Genomic DNA, 12,227 nt, shown 5'->3' on the forward strand with positions numbered 1-12,227 from the left:
GCGATACGCACACTCACACTCGGCGAAAGGGACCCTGATGACTTTTCATTTCCAATGTTCATCTTGTTATCTGTAATTGTTAAGGGATGATATGAAAGAGTCAGAGGCGCTGACTAATAACCATTTGTGTGACAGCCCCGCAAATTGATGCTTATGGTCCACCACAGACGAGCAGAGGTCGAGGGAGAGAGGCTGTGGGCGGGTGGAGAGGTAAAATGCAACACAATTATGAAAATGGTCATTACATAATGCAATTTCGTTACATTGACAAATCATGTGGTTTTGACCAGGCGAAGGTATTTGCAATGAAGATGGTAGACTGCAGGGCCCTCAATACAGGCACACTTATAGTGCACAGAATAATGATGTGCTATTATTATTAAAGGATGTGAACATAAGATAAGTCATGAAAATAATATTGATTTAAGAATTGGCCCTCCTGAAATCCCAGAATTCAAAGCCTCTTCCATTAATGTCATTATTGCCAATGCTCTATACTAACACTAACACTACAGTAATGCATAGTATCCAGAGCTGGTCTCAGAGCTGGTCTCAGCTGCTGCTGTCTCCACCAGTGGATGAAGTGTGGGGGAAAGGTCAGTCTAACTGAGGAAGTGGAGAACAGACAGATTCTAAAGGTCTGTGGCATTGTCAGGGTGTCTGGGAAGGAAAAATAAGAACAGTGGATGTGGTTGACACATACTGTATGTTTGTTCATTCGGGATTAGTTTGACAGCTGTGATGTCATAGCATAACACTGGAGACTATGGTGGGCTTTCTGGAATTAGAAATCACATTTGCAGTCACAAATATTTTGACTTGGGGATCCATGCTAGATTCCTCCCAGGTCGCTGTGGGGAAGAAAGCTGTGATCACTGAGGGAAGCCTGGAAATATAATATAGAACATGGTTTTCCAGCTGCAAACACAAATTAGATGTGGATAAAAATAGATACATAGAGAGGGAGGAGATGGTTGTGGTCCCAGAAGATATCAAATGTGTGTATGTGTATGTTTGTGGACGTGTGTTTGTGTGTGTGTGTGTGTGTGTGTGTGTGCGTGTGTGTTTGGTTTTACTATCCTTGTGGGGACCAGAAGTCCTCATAAGTTTAGTAAAACAAGGAAAATTCAGACAAGTGGAGACATTTCTCCGGTTTCCAGAAGGGAAAAGGCTGTTTTAGGCTTAGGCATTAGGTTTAGGGTTAGTGTTAGGAGTTAGGGAAAATTGGATTTTAAATGTTTTGGTCCCCACAAGGACAGTAAAACAAACATGTGTGTGCAGTGTTGTACCACTAGAGACCGGTCTTGGACTTGAGTCCGTTCTCGGTCTTGTCTGCGGTCTTGGACAATGATGACTCATAATTTCTTCCCGAGACCACCAGCGAAGTAAAAAACTCATAATTATCAGCCCCCGTTCAGTCAACACATAAAACCGCTTTGCTAGGCCAAATATCCACACTCTTTTTCATGACACATTTTATACATATTCATAAAGTACTCTTCCTACTTTACTCATAACGAGTGGTGTAAAGTACTCAAGTAAAAATACTTTAAAGTACTAAGTATTTGGGGGGGGGGTATCTGTACTTTACTATTTATATTTAATATATTTATATTTTTGGCAACTTTTCCTTTTACTTCACTACATTCCGAAAGAAAATAATGTACTTTTTACTCCATACATTTTCCCTGACACCCAAAGTACACATTGTGACAGGAAAATTGTCCAATTCACACACATCCCTGGTCATCCCTACTGCAACTGATCAGGCAGACTCACTAAACACAAATGCTTTGTTTGTAAATTATGTCTGAGTATTGGAGTGTGACCCTGGCTATCCGTCAATAAAAAAATTACAAATGAAATTGTGCAGCTGGTTTGCTTAATATAAGGAATACTTTTAGACTTTTACTCAAGTAGTATTTTACTGGGTGACTTTTACTTTTACTTGAGTCATTCTCTATTAAGGTATCTTTACTTTTGCTCATGTCACGACTTCCGCCGAAGTTGGTGCCTCTCCTTGTTCGGGCGACGTTCGGCAGTCGACGTCACCGGCTTTCTAGCCGCCACCGATCTACGTTTCATTGTCCATTTGTTTTGTCTTGATTGTACACACCTGGTTTCAATTACATTATTATTTATTCCCTATTTAACCCTCTGGTTCCCACATGGTTTTGTGCGTGTTTGTTCGTTATTAAGTGTTCGCTATTTCTGTGAGGTGGAGTATTTTCCCTGCGTGGAATTATTTTGTGGTTTATTCAAGTAAAGTACGTTTTTTTACTCAGTTCTGTGTCCTGCGCCTGACTCCGTCCTAACCGCTGCACATTGACACTTGACAGCTCAAGTATGACAATTTTGTACTTATCCACCACTTCTCATAAAATTACTGTCCTTTACATTTTGGGGGAAAATATCCTCAAACCTTGTCATGCTTGTTGGAATTTCCTTGCCCTGCTAGTAGGGGAGACAAGGGAAAATTGGTTGAGAGCGACGCGCTCGCTGAAGGGAAACCGGGAGAAGTTGTAGCATATTTTGTATTGTTATCTATTATTTATAGGCCAGTTTTAGTTAGTGATCATTTGTAAAGTGGCTTTCTATTTCTCAGATTGCATTTTCCTTTACCATTCTAAATGGCTAAAGAATCCATATTTTCCACTGATATACTGGATATTTTCAGCTCTTATTATGGTGGCGATATGACACAATTACAATCATGGTCATGGATTGGACTCGCATTGTTGCAGTCCTGGGTCTTGACTCGGACTTGCCCCCCTCAACCACCTCCCAGTCTCGGTCTTGACTCAGACTCAATTTGCTCCGGTCTTGATCTTGACTTGGTCTCGCTTTAGGTGGTCTTGAACACACCACTGTGTGTGTGTGTGTGTGTGTGTGTGTGTGTGTGTGTGTGTGTGTGTGTGTGTGTGTGTCTGTGTGTGTGCGAGTTAACTCTCTGCTCCATAGGTTTATAATTCCAATAAGTCTATAAGTCAATATGTAGCATAGTAGTGGCCCTCATCTAGTTAAACCACACATCCATACACTCTTCTCCCTTTCTCCTAGTTAAACCACACATCCATACACTCTTCTCCCTTTCTCCTAGTTAAACCACACATCCATACACTCTTCTCCCTTTCTCCTGGTTAAACCACACATCCATACACTCTTCTCCCTTTCTCCTAGTTAAACCACACATCCATACACTCTTCTCCCGTTCTCCTAGTTAAACCACACATCCATACACTCTTCTCCCTTTCTCCTAGTTAAACCACACATCCATACACTCTTCTCTCTTTCTCCTAGTTAAACCACACATCCATACACTCTTCTCCCTTTCTCCTAGTTAAACCACACATCCATACACTCTTCTCCCTTTCTCCTAGTTAAACCACACATCCATACACTCTTCTCCCTTTCTCCTAGTTAAACCACACATCCATACACTCTTCTCCCTTTCTCCTAGTTAAACCACACATCCATACACTCTTCTCCCTTTCTCCTGGTTAAACCACACATCCATACACTCTTCTCCCTTTCTCCTAGTTAAACCACACATCCATACACTCTTCTCCCTTTCTCCTAGTTAAACCACACATCCATACACAACTCATCTCCTTCTAACACAACCCAGAGGCTGCCTTCTCCTCTGCCCTGTGCTTTCCCTTCCTGGAAACAGCAAGGTGACAGGAGGATGTCCTCCTACCTCCTCTGTGGGCGGTGCTGCTGTGACAAACAGCAGCATGACAGGCCATGTGATATGGTGTGACAAACAGCAGCATGACAGGCCATGTGACATGGTGGACAAGTAGCTGATGGGCACTCCACGGTAGGCGATAAACCCTGTCAATCTCCCAGCGTCAGCCACCTCCAGTCTCCTGTTCCACACAGGCAGCCTGGCCATTAACATTTCACAAAGTGCACCAAGCCACATTGATTATGAGCTCCCACAGCTGGTTAGCCAGATAATCCCACATCCCTCCTGGCAACGCGCTCCATTCTCCACACCTTTATTAATGGTCTATTTTTACATTGTGCTGTGTAGCCAATGGGGGGCGGTATGGGGGTGGTAGGGATGAGACAAGGGAGGTCTCCAGGGTGTCTAGAAAGGTCAGGGGAGGTAAAATGTCCTGCAGCCCCACCGGGGCCTTGAGCCCGGTCTTCCTGCTGACTGGCTCCCACTCAAGGCCCCCTCTTTACATGGAGCGAGGACAGGAGAGTATGAGGAGAGAAAAAAAGTGTTTTCTTCCGTCTTATATCTCCCCTACTGATAGTTGGTATTTAAGGAAAAGAGCTTTCTGAGATTGCTTTCTAGCTCTGCATATGGATGTGGCGTTAAGAGTGCTTACTGACACGCGGAGGGGTATCTGGGGAGGACTGCATGATGCAAAGAGAGCCTCTCCAATTAGAGGCTCCTCCACATCACCGACACATGGTGGCCTGGCCCATTCGCCACGTCAAACGCTCCTTTATCCCTCTCTCCTCTCCTCAGCCGCTGCCGCTACGCACACCCACCTCCACCGACTCACTCCCCTCCGTCCAATCACCTTTGTGCAGATTCAACCCATGCCGCTGAAAGCAAGGGCGACATTAGTTTCCCTGTTTTTCTCTCTCCATAATAAAAACAGGCGCCACTCTGTGTTGTTTTTCTCCTGCAAATTGATGCTTGTCTCGTCAAATGTTGTGAGAAAGAAAACACAGTTCTTTTCAAGCTGTAGGGAGTATGTATATGTGTCGGTGTTTCATGTGTTTTCATGTGGGACAATACAGCTTATCTGTCAGCTTCTTGTTGTACTTCTGTTTTCTTTGACACAATGAGTAATACACATCAAATGAAGCACTCTGCTCATCGTGTCATTATTCTGTTTGTCACTCACCCATCGGAATTAGCCATTTTTTTCTCGTGCCGGGTCCTGTGTATTCCATTCTCTATGGAATTGGGCCCTTTAATGAATTGTATTGTTTTAAAGGAGTGCTCTGAAATGACCTCTGTGATGTTAAATGGAATATCGGTGGCTACATGAAACAAAGGAAAATGTTGACAAAGTTGTCAACAACATTATTGAAAAAGTAACTTGTACGGATGGAGGGTGGATTTTCCACCTTCATTTACAACTGATGATAAATGATGACATTGTCTTGACTGGATGCCAGAATGAGGGCAAGAATGTCTCATCCAGGCCAGATTAATGGAGGCCTCGGTATTATCAGCCTGAGGTGAAATATTGTTGAGTTTTTGTCCATCATTAAACATTAATAATGGACAGAGTGCTTGGCTGGTCTCGTCTGTATCCGGGGAAGGGAGGGGGGGGGTTGGTTGGGCAGGCTGCGTGTACTGTGGAGGTGAGGACAGAAAGTCATGACCCTCCTGACATTCTCCTGTGCCACCTAAAGACTGTAGAAAGCAGGGTGTTGTATTATTTTCCCTTTTCCAGCATGCAATGTGGTTTAAACCCTGCACGGTCGAGGTTCACTAGTGTTTCGATAATGTCCTCCCACTGGCCAAGCCACACAGGGTGTGAGTCCCATATGGCGATATGTATAATTTTCCTATTTCCAGCATTCAGCCTGGTTAAGTGGAGGCGGCTGCTATAGACTTTAGCCTGCTGTGGTTTGCCTGTCATTTAGATGCCATTTTCTTTCTTTCTCTCCTCATCTCTCCCTCCCACTATCTCTCTGGGGCCCTCTGACAGCTGTAAAGGCTTGTATCAAGGTGTTGACCTCCACTGCGCCACCGCCCCCCCCCCCCCCCCCCGCCTCCCTCTCCACTTGCTGAAGCCTCCCGCCAGCTCTCCCTCTCAGACACGGCTATCTGGAGCTGATCCTCAGCAGCAGATAACAATGTCTTTTATCTATGGGTTACCAGCACAAAGGGACCTCTGCATTGATCAAATGCCAACCAGCTGATGAGTCCTCAACAGACTGCTTTTACGAAGGCTGCGTCACCGCCTGGGGAGAGGGTGTTAAACGTGAACAGAAAACACAACGCTTCAACTCAAAGGTGTCACAACTCTTAAACTACCTGCAAGAACTGTTCTGGAGCAAATAAAGATTTGAACGCATTGATGAAGGAAGATCGTTTGTCAGCTTTAGCTGAAAGTACAACTCCACTGCTGTCTTACCCTAGCATAGAGATACAGTGCCTTGCAAAAGTATTCACACCCCTTGGATTTCTTCACGTTTTATTATGTTGGGTGGGATTAAAGTGGGATTAAAATAGATTTGATTGTCATTTTTTGTTAACAATCTGCACAACATACTCTGTATGTCAAAGAGGAAGAATTTTTTAATTTTTTTTTACATTTGTTAAAGATTGATAGAAATTCAATAACTAAAATATAGTTGTTGCGTAAGTGTTCACTCCCTTTGTTAAAGCAAGCTAAATTAGTTCAGGAGTAACATTTCAGGAGTAAAATGTGGCTTAACAAATCACATAATAAGTTGCATTGACTCACTCTGTGTCACGTCCTGACCAGTAAAAGGGGTTATTTGTTATTGTAGTTTGGTCAGGGCCTGGCAGGGGGTGTTTGTTTTGTGTGTTTCGGGGTTTTTGATTTATGTTCTATATTTTCTATTTCTATGTTTATTCTAGTTTTCTATTTCTATGTTGTGTTTTTCAATGACCTCCAATTAGAGGCAGCTGGTTGTCGTTGTCTCTAATTGGAGGCCATATTTAAGTGTGTTCGTTTTTCACTTGTGTTTGTGGGTGGTTGTTTCCAGTATAGTCTGTGCACCTTATTGGACTGTTTTCGTCGTTTGTTTTGTTTAAGTGTTTTTCCTTCAATAATAAAGAAGATGATCAGTATACCTGCTGCATTTTGGTCCACTCCTTACGACGAACGTGACACTCTGTTATTAAATAATAGGGGTTGACATGATTTTTGAATGGCTAACCCTTTCTCTGTCCCCTATACATACAACATCTATAAGGCCCCTTAGTCAAGTGTTGAATTTCAAGCATATATTTAACTACAAAGACCAGGGAGCTTTTGGAAAGCCTCATAGAGAAGGGCAGTGATTGGTACATGGGTAACAATAACAAATCTGACATTGAATATCTCTTTAACCTGTTAGGGCTAGGGGGCAGTATTGACACGGCCGGATAAAAAACGTACCCGATTTAATCTGGTTACTACTCCTGCCCAGTAACTAGAATATGCATATAATTATTGGCTTTGGATAGAAAACACCCTAAAGTTTCTAAAACTCTTTGATTGGTGTCTGTGAGTATAACAGAACTCATATGGCAGGCAAAAACCTGAGAAGATTCTGTACAGGAAGTGGCCTGTCTGACAAGTTGTTGTTCATCTTGGCTCTTTTTATTGAAGACTGAGGATCTTTGCTGTAATGTGACACTTCCTACGGCTCCCATAGGCTCTCAGAGCCCGGGAAAATGCTGAATGATATCGAGGCAGCCTCTGGCTGAAACACATTATCGCGTTTGACAAGTGGCCGATTAGAGTACTCTGAGACTCATGTGCGTGCACGAGTCGACCCCGTGCTTTATTTTCTTTCCTCTTTTTACCTAAACGCAGATTCCCGGTCGGAATATTATCGCTTTTTTACGAGAAAAATGGCATAAAAATTGATTTTAAACAAAGGTTGACATGCTTCGAAGTACGGTAATGGAATATATAGAAATGTTTTGTCACGAAATGCGCCATGCTCGTCACCCTTATTTACCCTTTCGGATAGTGTCTTGAACGCAAGAACAAAACGTCGCTATTTGGATATAACAATGGATTATTTGGGACCAAACCAACATTTGTTATTGAAGTAGAAGTCCTGGGAGTGCATTCTGACGAAGAACAGCAAAGGTAATAACATTTTTCTTATAGTGAATCTGACTTTGGTGAGTGCTAAACTTGCTGGGTGTCTAAATAGCTAGCCCTGTGATGCCGGGCTATCTACTGAGAATATTGCAAAATGTGCTTTCACCGAAAAGCTATTTTAAAATCGGACATATCGAGTGCATAGAGGAGTTCTGTATCTATAATTCTTAAAATAATTGTTATGTTTTTTGTGAACGTTTATCGTGAGTAATTTAGTAAATTCACCAGCAGTGTTCGGTGGGAATGCTAGTCACATGCTAGTCACATGCTAATGTAAAAAGCTGTTTTTTGATATAAATATGAACTTGATTGAACAAAACATGCATGTATTGTATAACATAATGTCCTAGGGTTGTCATCTGATGAAGATCATCAAAGGTTAGTGCTGCATTTAGCTGTGGTTTGGGTTTATGTGACATTATATGCTAGCTTGAAAAATGGGTGTCTGATTATTTCTGGCTGGGTACTCTGCTGACATAATCTAATGTTTTGCTTTCGTTGTAAAGCCTTTTTGAAATCGGACAGTGTGGTTAGATTAACGAGAGTCTTGTCTTTAAAATGGTGTAAAATAGTCATATGTTTGAAAAATTGCATTTTTTGCATTTTTGAGGTATTTGAATATCGCGCCACGGGATTACACTGGCTGTTGAGTATGCGTCCCACCTAGCCCACTGAGGTTAAGCATGGTCAAGTTAATAATTATGCTGTGGATTACATATTAAACCACCCAGACACATCAAAGATACAGTCATCCTTCTGAACTGAACTGCAGGACAGGACTGAAACTTCTCAGGGATGTTACCATGAGGCCATTGGCGATTTTAAAACAGTTACAGAATTAAATAGCGGTGATGGGAGAAAACTGAGAATGGATCAACAACATTGTAGTGACTCCACAGTAATGACCTAAATGACAGAGTGAAAAGAAGAATACAAATATTCCAAAACATGCATCCTGTATGCAACAATGCACTAAAGTAATACTGGGGGGAAAAACACAGCAAAGGAATACACTTTTTGGCCTAAATGCAAAGACGTTTGGGGAAAATCCATCAGAACACATCACTGAGTAACTGCCTCCTTATTTTCAAGCATGGTGATGGCTGCATCATGGTATGGGTATGCTTGACATCGGCAAAGACTGAGGAGTTTTTCAGGATAAAAAGAAACGGGGTGGAGCTAAGTATAGGAAAAATTCTAGAGGAAAACCTGCATCATTCTGCTTTACAACAGACACTGGGAGAGGAATTCACCTTTCAGCAGGACAAAAACCTACAACACAAAGCCAAATCTACACCGGAATTGCTTACCAATAAGAGTATGAATGTTCCTGAGTGGCCAAGTTAAAGTTTTGACTTAAATCTGCTTGAAAATATATGCAAGACTTGAAATGGCTGTCAGGCCATGATCCCCAACATCTTGACAGAGCGTGAAGAATTATGAAAAGAGTAATGGGCTAATGTTGCACAATCCAGGTGTGGAAAGCTCTCAGAGACTTACCCAAGAAGAATCACAGCTGTAATCGATGCCAGAGGTGTTTCTGACATGAATTGACTCAGGGAGCTGAATACTTATGCAACAACTACACTAACAACTTCCACTTTGACAATACAGAGCATTTTGTGTAGATGGTTCACTTTTTTTTAATTAAATACATTTTAATCTCAATTTGTTACACAATAAAATGGGAAGAAATCCAAGCGGTATGAATACTTTTGTAAGGCTCTATATAGCATCACTGTCTGAACCACTGTAGTCTGTCAGTCCTACTGTTGTTGTCAGATTTAGGTGTTGGGGAAGCCCAATTGAGCACACAGTTAATGGAAACGGCATATAGCGTGATAATGCCATCAATTCCACTCCGGGTCCCATCAATTCAGCTATTACGACCTGTACTAGTCTAGTCCGTCTTTGATGTACTGCCATGCTTAAGTGTGCATAACCACATGGGAGTTTTTTCTCTCTCTCTTTTCAGATACTGTCAGAGGAGTGTATGCATGATGGTGAGGATATGTACAGTATGCATGTATGAGTTCATATGTGCACATCTCCATCTATGTTAACACGCCGTCTGGAAGTCATCTCTTGCGACTAGCTTAGCTATAAATCGGGAACCTGCGGCAACAGAGGGATTGGCGATGAATGAGAATCGTCCCTTGTGGTCTGAACAGTCTAAATCAACATTCACCTTCCCCTAGTATCTGCCCTCTCTCAGTGACTTGCGCCTCTTTGTGTTCCAGGCTGACCTTCTAGAGGAGAAGGCATAAATAACATATGGGGAAGGATGCAGTGACCACCAAAGCTCTTGGGTATTCAATGATGAAGGATGCTGCCAGAATAGCAAGCACTTCCATCTCCCAGAGCACAAGTGGCTCTTTGGACTTTATAAAAAGCTCAATGGTGCTTTGGTTTTTGTTCCATGGAGAGAGAGAACAGACACATTAACATTCCACCCACTTATAATACCTGTATTGAGATCTCTGATTAGAAAATGGTGTCATTTTGTACCTGCCTAATACTGTGGGTAATGGTTTGCCATAGAAATACGTTGTGGAGCATGATATCATCTGTGATTATACTTATCTATGAATTGAGTTGCTATTCTCATCCCCTTATGAAAATGTCACAAATGACAGTGGAGTTCTCACAGTGGGCTCCTCGTACAAACATGCATCACTTTTGCTGCAGTTTGTCTTTCTCTCATCCCGTTGGAGGCAGCAGGAAGAATTGACACAACAAAGGAACTCTTTTGGTTCTTTACCATTGAGTTAGTTGAGTAACTAATCTATATCTCCTGCTGGTTTCAAGCTCTAAATAGCTGTATTTGGGTGCTTGCCTTGCAATCATTCCACAACAGCATGCAAGGAACTTGTGTAATTAAGCTCCACCATCCTCTGTGAATCCCATCCAGGGAATGGGACTTTAATTCTCCACTAATTGAGGCCATCGCAGGGGACAGACAAGGTATCAATGGCTCCTTGAGGGTTGGTGGACTGCTGAGAAGGAAGATTACAGTGGGTAACTGGTTCTCCACAGCGCAGTCAGACATGCCTACCCACCACCAACCCCCTCCACCTCCCCCCAAGGTCTCATATAGGAAAACCCGAGCCTCCCCAAAACAAACCGTGCATATTGGCTTACGAGAAAGTTAATGATTGTTTATTCTTTGTTGTTCTGAGAAGTAGGGGAGCAGGTGGGCTGATTGATTGGCTTAATTTATGCTGATATCTATTGTAATTGTTACCGTTGTTGACAGCTGTTCCGTCAGCTCCAGTGAGATGGTAGACCATAGGGAGCTAGAGGCACCCGCTGATGCTGTGTCTAATAAGCGGGTCCATTTGTAAATATGATTTATTTATTCAGGAGTTTCAAGAGGTGTGTATGCTTTATTTGCTTTGCGTTTTGCCGAGCCAACGGGGCTGAGCTAAGGCATGCAGCCCCAACAGAATTGTTTCCTTCATTTTTGGTGACAGTTGTTTTGTGTGTAATAACATCGGCAAATAGCGTCGCTGCAATACCTCGTTGCTTTCATGCTCACTTTACCAGAGGTGATGTGAAAAGAATTGACTGTGAGGAGCGCCTGTCGCAGGACGCCGTCACGGACGCCGTCTCCCACTTTCCCCATTTCAGTGAATAATCTGACAGCTCTGATGCCGCAGAGATTCAGGTAATGGTTTGCTGCTGTTGTCTTAGGGAGTTGTCTTGAGTTATACCTGCCTATCACACGTCTGCATGAGGGATCTTCAGAGACGCAGAGAGTCACAGGCTGCTCATAAAAATAGCTCCTGTTCTGTTCCAAGAGTTGTAAAGCATCTCTGTCAATGGTTTAGGGTTTAGTTTAGATGCTGCCTAAGCCGCATCAAGCGGGTTTCACATTGTTCTATACTTAGAAGAATGGCTTGTCAGAAGTCATTGTTTTCCAATGGAGGAGTGCAGAGGTTCAGAAGGGATGCAAAGCTAAAGGCTTGTTAAAATGTGCAAAAATAATGAGATAGCTTAATCAATAGTACATTAAATCAACCTAAAAGATATGTACAGTTGAACAGTGCATGGTCCATGCACCACATACAGTTGGGCATGCGATTTGGCCAGCTTACGGTTCTCTTTGAAACAGCGTTTGACTAGTAAGCCAAGTCATTTTGCTTGCTTGTTTGAAGCTATGCTAGACCCTTTATGATTTATTGAGGTTTCTAACCTTGGCCAATTACATACAAATTCTCTCCTTGTTTTGCTGTGATGCCGGAGAGCACCTTGGCCCTGCAAAACAACACTTTGTTGCTTTGTTTGCAACAAAAAAAATGTCAACCTTGTGTGATTCTTGTCTTGCGTACTAATGTTTTCCCTTAGCGGGCAGGGTAGTGCTCCATTTACCTATTAGATCACTGGCACACCAAAACAAAG

The sequence above is a fragment of the Salmo salar genome, chromosome 11 (genome assembly GCF_965601325.2).
Source record: "Salmo salar chromosome 11, fSalSal1, whole genome shotgun sequence".
NCBI lineage: Eukaryota > Metazoa > Chordata > Actinopteri > Salmoniformes > Salmonidae > Salmo > Salmo salar.